Source organism: Silene latifolia, chromosome 7 (genome assembly GCF_048544455.1).
Source record: "Silene latifolia isolate original U9 population chromosome 7, ASM4854445v1, whole genome shotgun sequence".
Lineage (NCBI taxonomy): Eukaryota > Viridiplantae > Streptophyta > Magnoliopsida > Caryophyllales > Caryophyllaceae > Silene > Silene latifolia.
Genome location: NC_133532.1, coordinates 87,726,395 through 87,743,406, shown reverse-complemented (window position 1 = coordinate 87,743,406; position 17,012 = coordinate 87,726,395). Strand labels below are relative to the sequence as shown.

Sequence of the window (17,012 nt, the reverse complement as noted above, 5' to 3'; positions counted from 1 at the left end):
GAATTCCAATCAGTAATCCCATTGGCAGCTCGATCCAGATCTCGGTACCACTCCCTAGCAGCATCACGGAGTGAGAATATGAAAATCGTCTCTTTTACTTGGTCCGGGGTCACACTGCACCGGGTGGGGGTATGGAACAACAATAGTCAATGAATATCTCCATATGTTTAGCTGCATCTTCAGTCGCAGCTCCCCCAAATTGGTTTCTCTCAACCAAGTTGATGTAGGACGGTTTTGCTTTGAATTTTCTTTCCGTCCCGGCTGGCAACGCGAATCCCTTTTAAAGATTCTCAGCTTTTGGCTCGGAGTGACTAGATATACTTGCTTCTTCAGCCATATCTGGAGATGTAACGGTCTCAGCTGAAGAAGTAGAAATAGGAGACGAAGGTGGATCCTCCTCAAATAACTCGTTCTCGTAGTAACTGGATATAGTACTCAGCTCTTCCTCTGTCGGCAATACTCTAGATGATCGTCTCAACTCACGCAAAGTCCTTTCGATCTCAGGATCTAACGGTCGTAATTCACCACCCTGTGACCTGCGCATAAGAGGAAACTACAAGTAGAATATGAGAATAGTTTAAGGAACAGATGTCCCTTAAACTAAGAGAAAGACAAAAATAAAAACAACTAAAAATTTAAACAATTGTTTCCCCGGCAACGGCGCCAAAATTTGATACCGTCGTAGAGTACCAAAGATAAATTTATAATCCAAACTACTACTATAGCTAATGGCAGTCAGGGTCGAACCACAAGGAGGCGATGCAATTAATAGTTGTTTAATTTCAGTCTAAGGTAACAGTTTTAGTCCCCGAATTAGCCTCGTTCCTATGCTTTTTAGTGCATATTTGGGTCATTTACTATCTTTAGTCCTTTGTTTTGCATATTCTTTGAGGTTTTGTTTCCTTGGTAGGAGAGGAGTGCAAACCTTACATTTTCATGGCAAAATGGAGCTAAATTGATCGAATCTAATGACCAAGCATCAAAGAGAAGAGAAGACTAGAAGGCCTTTGTACATATTATAGTAGATGGGCAATGATGAAGAAATCCTTGCATCTCCGACAAGATCCCGGAGGATTATTGGAGGAAGAAAGAAGAAAAGAAGAAAAAGAAGGCTGGGACGAGATCCGCTCGTCCAACCAGGCAGGACGCCCGTCCAACACTGCAAAAATCCGAGCGTCCTTCCCATTGGGACGCCCGTCCAGAAGCCTCCCAGGACGCTCGTCCAACCACCTGAGAATCCGCTCGTCCCGACCCTTGGACGCCCGGATTGTGTTACAGACCCACACGTCTTCTTCTTGCTCCATGAAAGATGCGCATATTTGTGAAAGACCGGCAAAAAAGAGACCCGCATCTTTTTCTGAGAGGAGCGATTCCTCAAGGACTTAATCGTCATTTAAGCCCTTAGTAAACCCTAATTTGTGTACCTAATCCCCACTATAAATACCCCATTAGTCTAATTAGATGGAGCATGTTCTTCTTATCAATCTTTAGTGTAGTTTATATCATTCTAATCTCTTCTTAATCTTGTAATCAACTTCTAATCAAATATTAATACAAATCTCATTTCCTTAATTTATCTTTTGTTCATCTTTTATTTTGGGTAATTGAAGATTATTTGGGTTATTATTGGGAGATTGACAACCTTCCAATCATTCATCAAGTACTTCTATTATTCTTTGCTTTATTTTGGAATCATCATTAGGTATAACTCTCTTAATCCCTTTTTAATTATTGTTAATCATCTTTATTTATTCATCATGTTTTGCTTTGTTAATATGATTGACAACCTAGTTAACATGTTCAACTTGATAATGAGTGAGTATTTTCCTTAACTAGGGTTAATGGGTAATTAGGGGAAACCAACATGGGGGGTGATTCATGCTTAATTTATTATGTCTTCATAATTTATTTGCTTGCTTGTTGTGATCTCAACTTATGCACAGGTTATGTTTGATGAAATGCGAGGCTATGAATCCTTTCATTTTTTACCCATCACTTACCTTTTCAATGAGACTTGTAAGACGTAAACCAACTCGAATCTCATTAGACCATGCATATAGTTGATTAGGGAGGATTAAGTCGACTTGTAGGTATTGTACAATCTAATCGATTCGGCTACGGGACCCAAACCTTGCTAGGATTGTAAGATATAAACCAACTCGATCCTATCACAACAATAATTGCTTGCTTATAATTTGAGAATATGTTTGTATGACCCATTCCCATGAATCCCTTGTGACCCCATGACACCCTAGTGCTTTTAATCATTTGTTTACATCTCATTTTAATCACCTTGCTTGCCTACTTTTATTGCTATTTAGTTTAGTGATCTTCTCATCTCAACCCAAATTGTGACACCCCTAGACACCGCTACTTGCAATCGAAAATCCTACATCAATACCCGTCCCTTAGGATCCGATCTTTACTTGCCTCTTTACTAATAGTAGAGTTGTTTGTGAAGTTATAAATATTGTTTTGGTCTAGGTGCTCCTAACGACAAGTAACCGAAAATTAAGCTCCAAGTGAGTCCGACCAAAAATGGCGCCGTTGTCGGGGACGGTGTTAACTTGATTTGATTTTCTTAGATTGTTATTAGTTGTGTCTTTCTTTGCCTTGGGGAAGTAAAACTCCTCAAGGTTTGTTCTAATTGTTTTCGAGTTGTTTGATATTTTGCATGTCTAGAAGATCACAAGGTAACTTGTTACCCATTGATCACGAAATTGAAAGGACTTTGACTAACAATAGAAGACTTGCTAGAAATACTTCGAGAGGTATTGGTGAGGTTGTAGATATTCAAACAAATACTATTGAGTTCATCAACCCTTTTGCAAGAGAAGGTGAGGAGAACCCAACACAAAATCAATCACAAAATCAACCCACAATGTCGAAGTTTTCATCACATTCCGTACCAATCGAGGAGAACCTACCCAATGGTACTTCCACACCACAACACTTAACCGGAAATTTCATTGCAAAATACGCATTTATCCAATTAGTCGAAAGAAGCCAATTTGGGGGGGGGGGGGGGTGCCTAGTGAAGACCCTCATTCCCATTTGGAAACTTTTTGTGATTATTGTGATGCGATCTCACAAACCGGTGTAAATCAAGACCAAATTCGATGGGTCTTATTTCCTTTTTCTCTAATTGGCACCGCAAAACAATGGTTGAAAAGCCTTGATAAGGCTACTCTTGGAAGAAGTTGGCTTTAGCTTTCTACAAAATATTCTACCCTCCGGAAAAGACTAACATGCTAAGAGCTCAAATTACGGGTTTTAAGCAAAGGGATGAAGAATCTTTGTATGAATCTTGGGAGCGATTCAAAGGAATTTGTCGCTGATGTCCTCATCATGGACTTAGCGAGTGGTTCTTGGTACAACAATTTTGGAATGGTCTTTATGAAGACTCAAGAAACATTCTCAACATGGGATCAAATGGTATGTTCACCGAAGTTGACGACAATCAAACTTGGAACAAAATTGAGGAAATGGCGGTCCATAATTCACAATATAGTAGACCTCGCAAGGCTACTAGAGGAGGAAAGCATGAAGTGGACTCTATTACTCAATTGGGTGCTCAACTTAGTGCTCAAATTGATACCATCAACTTGAAGTTTGAGAAGGCTATGGCTAAACTTGAAGAAGCCTCAAAATCACCAAAGCATCATGTTAATGCCATGGTAGCATCTTCATCAATCCCAAGTGGGATATGTGAGAATTTTGGAACTTTGGGACATGACCAAAGTGAATGTAGGGGAACAAATGAACAAGTGAATGCTTTTCAAGCATACAAGAGTGGTACCCCTTATTCCAACTATTACAATGAAAACACCAAATTCCACCCAAATCTCTCATACAAAAGCCAAAATGTTCAAAACCCTCAACCAACATACACCCCACCTCCCATGAGAAACCAAAATCAAAGACCCTTTTTCAACCAAAACCAAGGTTACCAAAATCAAACTCCATACAATCAACAAAATGATCAAGGTTTTGATGTTCAAAAAGCGGTCCTCCAAATGCAAAAGAATCAACAAGAGTTTTTCACTCAAATGCAAAAAGATAACCAAGCAAAAGATATCACCATCAACAACATCCTAGCCCACACAAAAATGTTGGAAACGCAATTGACCCAACTAGCATCTTCAAACTCTCAAAGACAAAAGGGGCAATTACCACCTCAAAGTAATCCCACAAGACATGAAACGGTTAGTGCCATTCACTTGAGGAGTGGTACGAGATATGAAGGACCGAAGAAGCAAGTTGAGGATGAAGTTGTGGAAGCTAGTGACAAAGAAGAAGTTGTGCAAAACTCTAAGGAAGGAGAACCAACAAAAGAAGAAGTTTCAAAGAAAAGTGAAGAAAATGCCAAGGAGAAGGAGCCCATTGTGATTAGACTTCCATTCCCAAGTCGTCAAGCTAAGCCTAAGTTTGATGACCAACTTGGAAAATTTATGGAAATTGTGAAGAATTTGGAAGTCTCGATTCCTTTCACGGAATTAATAAATCACGTGTCGGCCTATAAAAAGTACATGAAGGACATCCTTACGAAAAAGAAGTCGATCCGGAAGCTTGAAACTATCGCCTTCACTAAGATGAGTACTGAGTAGTGTAATCCTTCAAGGGAGATCACCTCCGAAACTTAAAGATCCTGGAAGCTTCTCAATACCGTTTACCATTGGCGACACTACGATCAACAATGCTTTATGTGATCTAGGAGCAAGCGTGAGTGTTATGCCGTATTCGGTTAGTAAAAGGCTAGGGATGGGAGAACTTAAATATACCAACTTAACACTCCAAATGGCCGATAGATCGACGAAGACACCGTTAGGGATATGGGAAGATGTTCCCGTGAGAATCGGCAAATTCTTCATCCCGGTGGACTGTCATTGTTGACATGGAAGAAGAATCCAATATTCCGATCATCCTTGGTAGACCTTTTTGCACACCGCGGGTGCGGTGATAGATGTGAAGCACGAAGAGCTTACTCTAGAAGTGGGAGATGAGACCATAACTTTCAATCTTGACAAAACCATGAGGGCTCCCTGTTTGCATGAACCATGCTTTATGGTTGATCACTATAGCCGGAAGGATGATAGGAAGAAGTCGGAATTCCAATGGAAAAAGAAAGTTGATGATGATCCATTCAATGAGCAAGGGAATAGCAACAATGAGAGCTTGAAAAGCTCACCCAAATACAACAATGAAGAGGATAGCCTCATTGGCCAAGACAAGAAAGAAGGAGAGTTGTCTCTATCAACTCAAGAAATTTTTAGTGATCAAGTAGACGAAGTTTGCGGTCTTTGGTATGATGAGTTCGAAGGGATATTCAATCCCTACATTGGTAATGCTATAAACCAAGACCATCATGGAGAACAACAAGTGCAAAGATCTATTGAGGATCTTTATCATGATAATGAACAAGCTTTCGACTACTTCTTCAAGGTGTTGAGTAACATCAACAACACCTTGAACATGCCCCCTTGACATCTCACATTGGATGAGATTTGGTGGAGTCCTCCCTAAACCACCATTTGTAAATATTCTGACTCCCTAACTTGCATTTCAATTTTTACATTGCATTTTTGTCATTTTTGGATTTATATTTTTGTGCCTTGATCAAGATATTCATCATTTTGAGAGAAGTGAGGGAGGGACTTATGATTTTATTGATGTGTAGTGCTTTATCTTAGTCTGGGGATAGCAATTGCCTAGGCTATTCATGCCTTTGTAGTGCCCCCACAATGAAGAACACGAGAATTGAAGAATGAAAATGATACGGGTTATGCAATACCCACGGATGGACCTGAATCCGTGTGGTCAAGGAAGAATCCGAGCGGCCAAGAGGAGAATCCGCTCGTCGTCAAGGAATCCGAGCGTCTAAGCTACAATCCGCTCGTCTAGCAGCGCTGCAAAATTCAAAAAACAGGTCTGGCACAAAATCCGAGCGTTTAAATTGACAATCCGCTCGTCCGATCTTGGACGCTCGTCTTACAGCAAAGACGCTCGTCTTTCTGCTGTTGAAATTTAAAGTTTCTCCCTGTAACAGAATCCGAGCGTCCTCCAGGAAGACGCTCGTCTCAAATTGAAAAATCCGCTCGTCCTTGCTGCAAGACAATCGTCATGTGGTGTCTTTTCCTGAGATAAAACACGAAGAATCCGAGCGTCCCGACCCTTGGTCCGCTCGTCCCCTGCTTTTGTTTTCAAACATAACGGGTCTTTAAACCCTCTTCCCTCATTCATTTTCATTTCTTCTACATTCAAACACTACCCACTACCCAAAAACCCCAAAAACCCTCATCCTCTACATCAACAAAAATCAAATTTCCTCAACCAAATTCAACAAAATCAAATCCAAACTTCCTCACAACAAAAATTAATCACTCTTTTAGCAAAAACAATTGATTCAAACACCAAAATCTTCAATCTTTGAGTCGATTTTTAAGATACAAAGCAACATTCTTTCATCTTAAATCGATTTGGGCATAACTAAAAATTGAAGATTTCAATCTTTCTTTGGTGTAATCAAGAATGGCAAGAACTAAAGGAGGTAACAAGGCACCTCCAAAGAAGACACTTTCAAAAAGGCAACAAGCTCTTCAAGCAAAACAATTGTCAAAAGCATTAGTAGTCCATGAGGCAAGGTTAGAGGTTCAACAAGGTCCCCCTATGGAAGCTACAACATCAACAACTCCGGTCATTGAGCAACTATCCAATTATCCGGAGGTAACTTTCACTTCCGACTCTCAAAGGGAGAAATTCATTCTCTTTGCTAAGAAAAACATCATGCCTACTAAGTTTATTTTTGAAGATGCATTGTCAAAATTGGGTGTTCTTGAATGAACCAAAACCTTCTTTGAGTCTATGGGATTGGGTAAATTGTTTACAATGAAGGAATTGACATACCCGTCCCTCACCTTAAAATTTTTGAGTTCCTTGAAACTCACAAGGGTGGAAACTAGAACCCACATCGAGTTTCGTCTTGCAAATGTTGATAGACGCATCACTTTTGGCGAATTGAGTAAGATTTTAGGCCTTAGCGTTACCCCGAAATATACAAAGATCCCCGACAACTATGACCCCGCTCCTCTTTGGGAGGCAATTTCCGGAAAGAAATTTGTGCGCTTTCATGATTCTCGTGCTCTATTAGTCCACCATCCGGGCATTAGAGTGTGGCATAAGGTCATTAGGAATACTTTGATAGCAAGAAATGGCACTAATTATTTTACCAAGCTCGATTGTGTTCTTCTTGAGTCGACCTTGAACATAGTAAGGGAATATACTAAGCCATGTAATGCTCTAAGACTTTTGGTTGAACGATGGCTTAATGTCGATTGTGGTAAAGAAGGCACCGCTTTTATTGTAAATGGAGGACTAGTTACCCATTTGGCCAAGCACTTTGACCCAAATTTCAACAAGGACAACACTTATGTGGCGGTTAAAGGAGGCCATCTCATTGATATGGACACCATGATTCACAAATTTAAGTGGGTCAAGCATGATTCTCTTGACACCAAATATGGGTGGTTAACCAATGAAGCTAGATCCTTCACCTTGCCTTCAAAGATTTGCCGATTGAATGCTTACCGACCAAATTACATTCTTCCAATCTCCGAGGAGACCAAATATATTATTCAACAACAAAGAGGCGAGATTGACGAGCCCTCCTCCTCCATTATCACCCCACCTTACCCATTTGAGTATCACGAATTCAAACCCAAGGATGTCGAGGTAGGAAATGACTACATGACTCTACTCATGAGGGAAATGCACAAGCAAGCTTACAATGATAGAGTGGATGCTTACAAGGCCCAATATCCGCCCCTCCTACATCTAGTCCTTTGCCTAGTTGGGCGGATAGGGAAGTCTTCTTTCCTAGCACCTCTAGTGGTGGAAGACCGGGTGGAGAGGAGAATGTTGATGAAGAAGGCGAAGAAGAGGAGGTTCAAGAGGAGGATCAAGAAGAAGAAGCTCTAGAAGAGGAAGAGGAAAGTGAGGAAGAACAAGGAAGTGAAAGTGGAAGTGGAGACGATTCCACATCTATGGAAGTTGAATATACCTCAAGAGAGGAGGATGATGATGATGACGATACGATGGGTGAAGATTAGCAAACTTTGGAGGCTCCTACACTCTTACACCTCCATCATGGTTTGTCTACTTCCCTTGTTTTTATTTTATCTTGATCATTTAGTTTGTGGAGTCCTAGCAACATGGAGGACTAACACCTTGGCTTCATTAACGTGTTCATTTTTATTGTTCCCAACTTGTAAAATCCAAAATGGCAATATTTAGTTTCATGCATTGCATTCCATGTGCATGAACTACCTCAAAATTCAAGACGTTAGAAATAATGTCTATTTTGGTTTGGGGAAGTCCATGCATATGCATTGGGAGCTAATTTAAATTATGTTCTCCGCCATAACAAAAACACTTGCATCATGTAGTGTAGCTTAGTATAGTTTGCATTTAGTTTAGAAATCATGCATATTCATTGCATAATGTCCTATCGTATTGGCCATTGAGGACAATGCCCATACTAGTGTGGGGATGGGAAATTCTAACATGACTTTTATTCAAAATCCAAAAAAATCAAAAATTTCGAAAAATCCAAAAAATTGAAAAATTGAAAAAATTAAAAAAAAAAAACATGTTCATTTCCTTTTTAGTGTAGTCTTGTATATATTGTTGTATATATTGCGTTTGTTCATGCTTGTTCACATTGATCGACTACGCCACATCTGAGACATGAGAATATTGAAGACCGCATGGTATAATCTTTCCAATCTCCTTTTTCCTCTTTATGTTAATGACTATGTGGCTTTATTTTGATTGATGCGGTATAAACAATGTGAATCTAGGACTTGCATTTAGAGTATTTGGCATATTAGTTGGTAGAAGCATATGCATTAGGATGTATATATGTTTGTTGCATCATGGCATATAGTTTGCATGTTAGAAAATTTTTGTGAAACCGTCTACTTGGGAAGCTTGACAAGTGTATATAGGCCCTAGTAGATGCTTTTTCTTCTTAAGACTTTGCATGTTAGAATACTTGTAAAACACCCTAGGATGTGTCATGCTAGTATCCTTTGACCCATGGATTAAGGCCTAGTCAAGAGTACCTTGTGGTGTGATAACTCCTTGGCTACCGTTTATTCCATGGTGACCTTGGAAACCATGCAACCATCATTCATCCATGTTCTACCACATTTTTGTCATCAAAGGGAATAGGCACAAAAATTGTTCAAAGTTTGAGTTCAAGCGTTGAAATGAAAGTAAAAAAATTTGCAAATTGCATCAAATGAAAAGAGGAGCAAAAATAGACTCCTAAAGCTTCAAATATAAGCACCCTCCCTACAAATGGGGTGACTTTGAAAATGTTCAAAAAGAAATGAAAAGAAAAGTTGAATTTGTCAAGTATTGAAATGCCAAAAATCAAAAGAAATGGCAAGAAATTGTTCTCAAATGTTATATGCCACAAGAAATTGGGGAAAAACAACAACAAAAAGCAAACCCCCAAATGAAACTCAAAATACTATCGATCCCTTTATCCATCGTATACATTTTTGTGCATGGTAGAGAGGGGACGACCCTTCTTCTTGTATAGGCAAGAGGGGGGATTCCGCGATCCTCCAGTGTTTCTAACACCATAGGGAGTCTATTCTTGACAAAAGCATTTAACGATTGAGGACGAAGGTACCCTAGATTGACACAACTTGGAGGTGATTTATTGGTATCCTTCTAGGCTTAGTAGATTGAAGAAATTGCATCTATGAAGGAGTGTGTACCCTTGACTTGCTTCCCCTTTAGATAATTTCCGCCACTTAGATGAGGAAAGTGGCTATTCTTTTGTAGATTCATCCATTACTTGATTTTGTGTGCTTTAATGCTTGGAAGTGTCGCCATTTTGGCAAGACCCACCTTGCCTTGCAAGAAGGCATCCTACCTCATGGTTGTCTTGTTGTAAGTTGAAGGGGCGGAGTGAGACCCGCTAATTGTCTCATGTCGTCTATATTAGTAGGATAATTTAAATAAGGGTCCTAGTTTTTGTCACCTCTTTACTCGGGACGAGCAAAGGTTCGGTTTTGGGGATATTTCATGTGACCATTATTTGAGCATAGTTAGTCCCCGAATTAGCCTCGTTCATATGCTTTTTAGTGCATATTTGGGTCATTTACTATCTTTAGTCCTTTGTTTTGCATAATCTTTGAGGTTTTGTTTCCTTGGTAGGAGAGGAGTGTAAACCTTGCATTTTCATGGCAAAATAGAGCTAAATTGATCAAATCTAATGACCAAGCATCAAAGAGAAGACAAGACTAGAAGGCCTTTGTACATATTATAGTAGATGGGCAATGATGAATAAATCCTTGCATCTCCGACAAGATCCCGGAGGATTATTGGAGGAAGAAAGAAGAAAAGAAGAAAGAGAAGGCTGGGACGAGATCCGCTCGTCTAACCAGGCAGGACGCCCGTCCAACACAGGAAAATCCGAGCGTCCTTCCCATAGGGACGCCTCCCAGGACGCTCGTCCAACCTTGAAGGCCGCTCGTCCAGCCACCTGAGAATCCGCTCATCCCGACCCTTGGACGCTCGGATTGTGTTACAGACCCACACATCTTCTTCTTGCTCCATGAAAGATGCGCATATAAACAAAAACCGCCGTTTTTGGTCTTCATGCTTGCTCCAGTTCGTGCCATCATCAACATGTCATCTTAAGGTATGTATTTCCTCTTGAATCCATTTGAATTTGTTGGTCTTTTGATTGATTAAATCAGGGTGAAATGTTTACCCTTAAAAAAAATCGATTTGGGCGTTTTTGATTGAGCCCATTTCGAGTGAAATTGATGAATGCATTAGGTTAGAAACCTGTTTAGGAGTATAGGGGTGCTTTTAGTTTGCGTTTTGGTCCCCGTTTACGTCCCCTATGCTCGAAAAACGTGAGTGAGGCGAAGAAACCGTCTCATTTCACAATGCCAAGTTTATTTGCTTGGGTAATGGGTCCCACTAGGTTGCATTGTAGTCGGGAAAGACCGTATTTGCCATTGTGGACCTTTGTTGGGTATTGTGGGCAAAATTGGAATTTTTGCCTTTTGTGACGGTCTTATGTCTGACAGAATAAGCGCTTGTTTGGGCTTGAATTGAGTCAGTTCGCCTAGAAATGGACCTCAATGGTAGTTTACGTCGCTTTGAGGCGTGATAAAATCACGATGCCTTGTTTTGGTCGTATTTTGAAATTTTGACCGGTTTGCGCTCAAATTGGCGTAGAAATTGCCGTTTTGAGTCGTAGAAAATACCCCATTGCATCGGGAATGTATTTTGGGTTGTTGGCGGACCTTGCGTGGGTCTTGGGGTGCCTTTTTTGTTGTGGTTCTTTTGACTCGTCTTTTGCTTGAAAAGAAGGGCGAGTCGTTTTTTTGTGCGTTTTTTGTAAATTGTTTTTGTTTGGTTGGATTTGGGCGGGATTGCCCTTGTTCTGCTTTGTAGGTTTTTTTTGGATTTGTCCATTTTACGTCGTCGTAATGCCGAAATTTCGGCTGACATTCTTTGTTTGCAGGAGAGTGTTCGTCATTTATATTTTACCTTGCATTGTATTGAAGGACCTTCTTGGCTGTAGGTGACGACTGCTAGTCATCAGGCTTTGTGGCGGATGGCTAACCGCTGGAGGGCGCTTGCTGGTGACCCGGCTGCGAGGGAGGCTCGGCTTACTCAGGTACTTTTTGTGTGTTATTTCTGTGTATTTTGTGTTGCATTTCACGTTTTTAGACCTTGATGATCTGTATTGTGTTTTGCAGGGTACCGCGGATCCGGCGGTGCTTGCTCAGGTCCGTTCTGAGTTAGATATAGCCAGGTCGACGATCGACGCCCAGGGGTTGGGGATCACTAGTCGAGACCAGGAGTTGAGGCGTCGTAAGGACGTGCTGCGGAGCCGAGTTGCGGAGATTTCCTCTCTCAAGGCTCAGTTGGCTGCGGCGGAGGAGCTTCACGTCGAGATGGAGCACGAGACGCTGGAGAGTTCTCCGGAGAGGGAGTCTGAGAAGATGGTGGTGTCTGCCTTGGCTGCGACTCCTCGTGAGACCGGGACTGGTCCGACGGGAGGCGCTGAGTAGTCGTAGTAGCTTGTTCGTGTCTTGGACTCTTGTTTATACACATTTATATTTTGCGTGAGGGGGTTTGTATATATGTGTTTTTGGATTGTGGTTCATTTTGTGATTTTTGCCTTTTTTGTGTGGTGTTTTGGAGAAGCGTTGTCGGCTGTCAGTTCCCCTTTTGCTTTGCACTAGTTCCTGCATTGTTAGTGTAGAAAACAGGCAACTGGTAGCACGTATGCATAAACGCAAACACGTAAAAAGCACTTCCAAGCGAAAATAATCACAGTGACTCAAAGTTAAAATTGAAATTTGAAATTTGAAATGATATTTTTGAAAATTTCGCGACAAGTCGTCACATTTGGACTTCAAAAGGAATTGATTTGAAAATTGAGCAATTAACTCGTGTCGTGAATTAAATTGCATCGAAATTGTTGAAATTGATTTGTGACTCGAAAAATTCAAACTCAAACCGCCAGGGGTGAATTTTAGAGTAGATTTTTGCGAGTGTATTTGATTTGATTTTTTGTGAGATCAAGACTCGGATTTGTGAGTGCTTGAATTTTTGAGGAAACCTGATGTTGTGTTATCAATTTTCGATTTTTATTTTTGCTAGGAAAAGTGCGAAAAAGCGAAAAAGTTCCGGAATTTCGACTGACATGGAAACGATCCGTCGTGGATCGGGGCGACTAGCCCTTCCCCCTTTTAAAAAAGAAAGAAAAATCCGTATGTTTAAAGCTGCGTCATGGAAACCGTGTCGGAATTCGTAAAACGCAAAAACAAGGAAATGTGAGTGTGAGGAAACACAAAATGTCCTGGGCCATCCCGAAGAGGCGCGAGCATTCCGGCGGTAGGTTTGAGGTGTCAGGAGAAAACAAACTTTAAAGGGACAATTCAAGGTGGGAATCCTTAGAACACGCCTAAAGAGGCGCGAGCAGCTTGGCGATAGAAGCCAGCTCTCCCTTTTTTCTGAAAAACGCGCTGATTATTTTGTATAAATAAGGATGTTTGTGCTTCATTGTTTCATCATCCGAAACAAAAAACATCTCTACAAAACCTCTTCTTCTTCTTCCACAAAAATATTTCATGGACGCCTTTGAGAATGCGTTACGACAATGGTGCCGGGAGTTGTCGCCTCCCGAGAAGTATCAACTCATTTGCAAGGGAGTTGGTCAATTGTTGGTGCTCCGTCAAGTCAAGGTGCAATCCTCATTTCTCGAAGCATGCTCTCGGTTTTGGGATTCGAAACACCATGTTTTCGTTTTCCCGAAAGTTAAAATTTGTCCACTAGCCAAAAAAGTTGGAGCCACTGGTGGGTGGCCGGATTGTGTTCCGGTGCTTCCTCCGACTCGGTTGTTCTATAAAGACAAATTCCGTTCAATGTTGGGTTTGTCGACAAGTCAAGTCAACTTTCTCACTTATCAACATTTTCTTAAACCGATTGGATGCCAATGTTTCGGAGGTGTCTAGGAGAAGGGCTCTTGCCTTTTGCCTTGTCTATGTATACCTCTTTGTTGTTGCTTTGAAGAAGGAAGGGCCGAAATGCTATGGTAGCATGACTCTTGTGCATGTTGTTGAGCAAATGGAGCATGATAGAGATCCATCATGGTTGGTGCTTGGCGAGATCATCCAAGCTTTGGACAAGAAGGGCTCTTGTGGAGAAGCTCTCCCGTTTGGATCTCCAAGGATCCTCCAAGTGTGGGTATTGGAGAGGTTATGGTATGTAGAGCCTCCTGTTGATTCTTCTTCTTATTCCTTCCATCACCTTACCGTGAGGAAGAAGTTGTACTCGGATAGTTTTGCTTCCACCGAGGCCTATTGGGCCGCCAGATTGGCGGAGGTGGGTGGTCCTCACATCCGATGGGTGGTGCCATGGTGGCACTTGAGGTCCTTCACGGGGTTTCCCGCTTCGGGTGCTAGTCCTCGTTATTTGATAGTGGTGGGTTTGAAGGTTGCTTCCTTCATTTATCTCGAAAGGCTCATGAGGTAAATGAGGCGTCAAGAAAAGGTGCCCGCTCAAGATACCCTTGTTCAAGAGAATGTTTTCCGGAACTCCAAGCTTGTGGAGGTCTTCGAAAGATGGTGGGCCACTCGGCCGCTTCGGGATGTACCAAACCACGTTGCCACGACATGGGTGACTCCTGCTTATGTCAAGTGGTCGAGAGCTTCGTCCTTGGAAGAGAGGTCGAAATACCGTAAGGACGAGGTTGTCGACTTGAAGTATCGAGAGGTTGGCAAGGCAAACCGTGCTTTCTTTGAGGATTATGTTGATGGAGTTAGCCCAGATGTGATGAGGCCACCAAAGAGGAGAAGCTCGGGTCCCAAACATGTAGTGGGCCGTGCATGGGCTCGTTTCGGGCCGAACATGGGTCTTGCAATAGACCGGAGGCCGTCGCCGTTGTAGATCCATTGAGGATCCATTCCGAGGAAGAAGTCCATGCTAGGGGGCCAACTAGAAGAACAAGGGGAAGATGTACCCTGAGGGAAAAGGCAAGGGTAGAATGGAAGAGTGAAGACCTCCATTACCCACTTTATTATTATGTTATATTATTGTTGTGAGTTTTTATTATGTTGTACTAGCTATATATTGTGTGTTTTATGCTAGTTTTATTATGTGAGGTATTTTAGTGGACACCTTAGCTTTGACAAGTGGTAGACTCGTCGAGCTTTATTTGTTGTTGAAATTGTAATCCCTCCCATTATTAATTAAATAAGAAGATTGCTCGTGTCGAAATGTGAACGCTTGTTTCTTCCATCCATTTTGTAAAGGCAATTCGGCTTGAATCGTCCTAAACATTTGCACTTGGGAAAGTGGGATTTTTGTGGGAAGGGAGAAAGGCTTCTTTTTTTGTATTTTTTTGGGGAAAGGGAATGTTTTCTCCTTTCTTTTTTCTGATGGAGATGTTTTTTTGTATGTGGGGTTTTTTTATTTATGGGGATGGTTGTATCCTTCTTGTGTAAGAAAGAACTGCCTACGTATCCACCTAAAAAGGTGAAATCAAACCATGCTCGTAGTTCAGGGGTTTTGGCGGTTTTGATTGGGTTTTGTGGTTGTATCCCTCATGTATAAGAAGGACTGCCTACGTATCCACCTGAAGAGGTAAAATCAAACCATGCTCGTAGTTCAGGGGTGTTGTTGCCTTTGACAGATCAAAGGACATTCGAAACGGGCATGGTGCCGCAACTTATACTCGATAAAACATGCAATTTCAAATCCGAATGCGCCGAGGAACTTGACTTGAAAAGGGTTAAGGTGGTCGCTCGTTGTAAAACTAGGGTTAGGTCATTGGTTGCTACGGTTCAAGGATAGTATTTCTTAAGTTGGTCTAGGTTGGTCGGGTTTGTAAATTCCTCCCCGTCTAGGCCACTCAGTCTCACTGCGCCCTCCGAAAGTATCTTCTTGACCAGGTATGGCCCGGCCTAGTTGGGTTTGAATTTTCCCCTCGGATCTACGGGTAATGGTGCTCGGACCGACTTGAGGACCAAGTCGCCTTCCTTGATGTTCCTGGGTTTAACCTTCTTGTAAAATGCCCGTTGTATACGCCGTTGGTATAGCTAGACATTGTGCAAGGCGTTGAGTCGCCGTTCGTCTAGAAGAGTGAGTTGTTCGCACCTTCGACGGGTCCATTCCGCCTGAGGGAGTTGACTTTACAGTAGGATGCGTAGAGAAGGGACCTCTAACTTTACCGGCTGAACCGCCTCCATACCGTATCGGTGTTCGGATGGAGGTTCGGTATCCCCAAAGTGCGAATGGGAGTTTGCTCGGCCAATCGCGATAGTTGTCTTGCATTTTCTTGATAATGGTGACAAGAGTTTTGTTAGATGCCTCCACCGCTCTGTTGGTTTGGGAATGGTAGGGGGATGATCGATTTCGTTTGATCTTGTATTTGTCCAGCAAGGTCTGTGTTTCTGCCCGGAAGTGAGAGCCTTAATCGCTGATGATTTCATGGGGCACCCCATATCGGCAGATGATGATGTTTTGGATGAACTTGGCCACTTGTTTGGCGGTCAAGACTGCATATGACTGCGCTTCTACCCATTTGGTGAAGTAGTCGAGGGCGACGAGGACGAAGCAATGCCCATTAGTGCCTATTGGGTTGACTTTCCCGATGATGTCGATGCCCCAGGTTGAGAAAGGCCAGGGTGATGTCATGGTGTACAAAAGGGATGGTGGTACGTGTTGTATGTTGGGGAAGATTTGGCAATTGTGGCAATGTTTGACGTAGTTACGGCAATCAGCTTTCGTGGTGGTCCAGTAGTAACCTAGCCGCATGATCTTTCGGGTAAGCATCATTGCGCTCATGTGAGGGCCACATTCTCCGTCTTGAACCTCTCCCATGACTTTTTTGGCTTTGTGATGGTCAATGCAAAGGAGGAGAATCCCTTGGGGTGTTCTTTTGTATAGTTGATCTTGGTTTATCACGAATTATGATGCAAGTAAACGGATGGCTCTTTGTCCTCTTGGGTCAGAGTTGGGAGGGGATTCATTTTTGGTTTTGTAGTTGAGGATAGCTTGGTACCAGGGTTCGACATGGCTTTTCTCGTCGTTGTTAATGGCACAAATGTGAGCAGGTTCGCTCCTTCTCTCGACACATAGGGGCATCGATGTCATGTCATCAGGTATATTGATGATTCCGACAAGTTTTGCCAGGGCATCAACAAATTGATTTTCTTCTCGTGGCAAGTGGAAGTAGTCGATTTGGTCGAAGAACTCGGCCTCTTGATTGATTTTCACTCAGTAGAGAGCTAAGCTGTCACTTCGGATTTTCTATGATCCGGACACCTGATTGATGATGAGTGAGGAATCGCCGTGGACTCTCAGTCTCTTGATGCCAAGTGTGATGGCTGCTTGTAGGCCGATGAGGCATGCTTCATATTCAGCGGCATTGTTGTTGACGGCAAAGTCTAGCTTGACTGAGATCGGAACAT

The 17,012-nt window shown here is 42.1% G+C and overlaps 1 non-coding gene across 1 annotated transcript; it reads right to left on the bottom strand.

Moving 5' to 3' along the window:
* Positions 1-3,248: 3,248 nt before the first annotated feature.
* Positions 3,249-3,355, bottom strand: LOC141593651 (small nucleolar RNA R71). Its single transcript, XR_012521724.1, has one exon. It is a non-coding gene; the product is annotated as a small nucleolar RNA R71 (small nucleolar RNA).
* Positions 3,356-17,012: the final 13,657 nt, after the last annotated feature.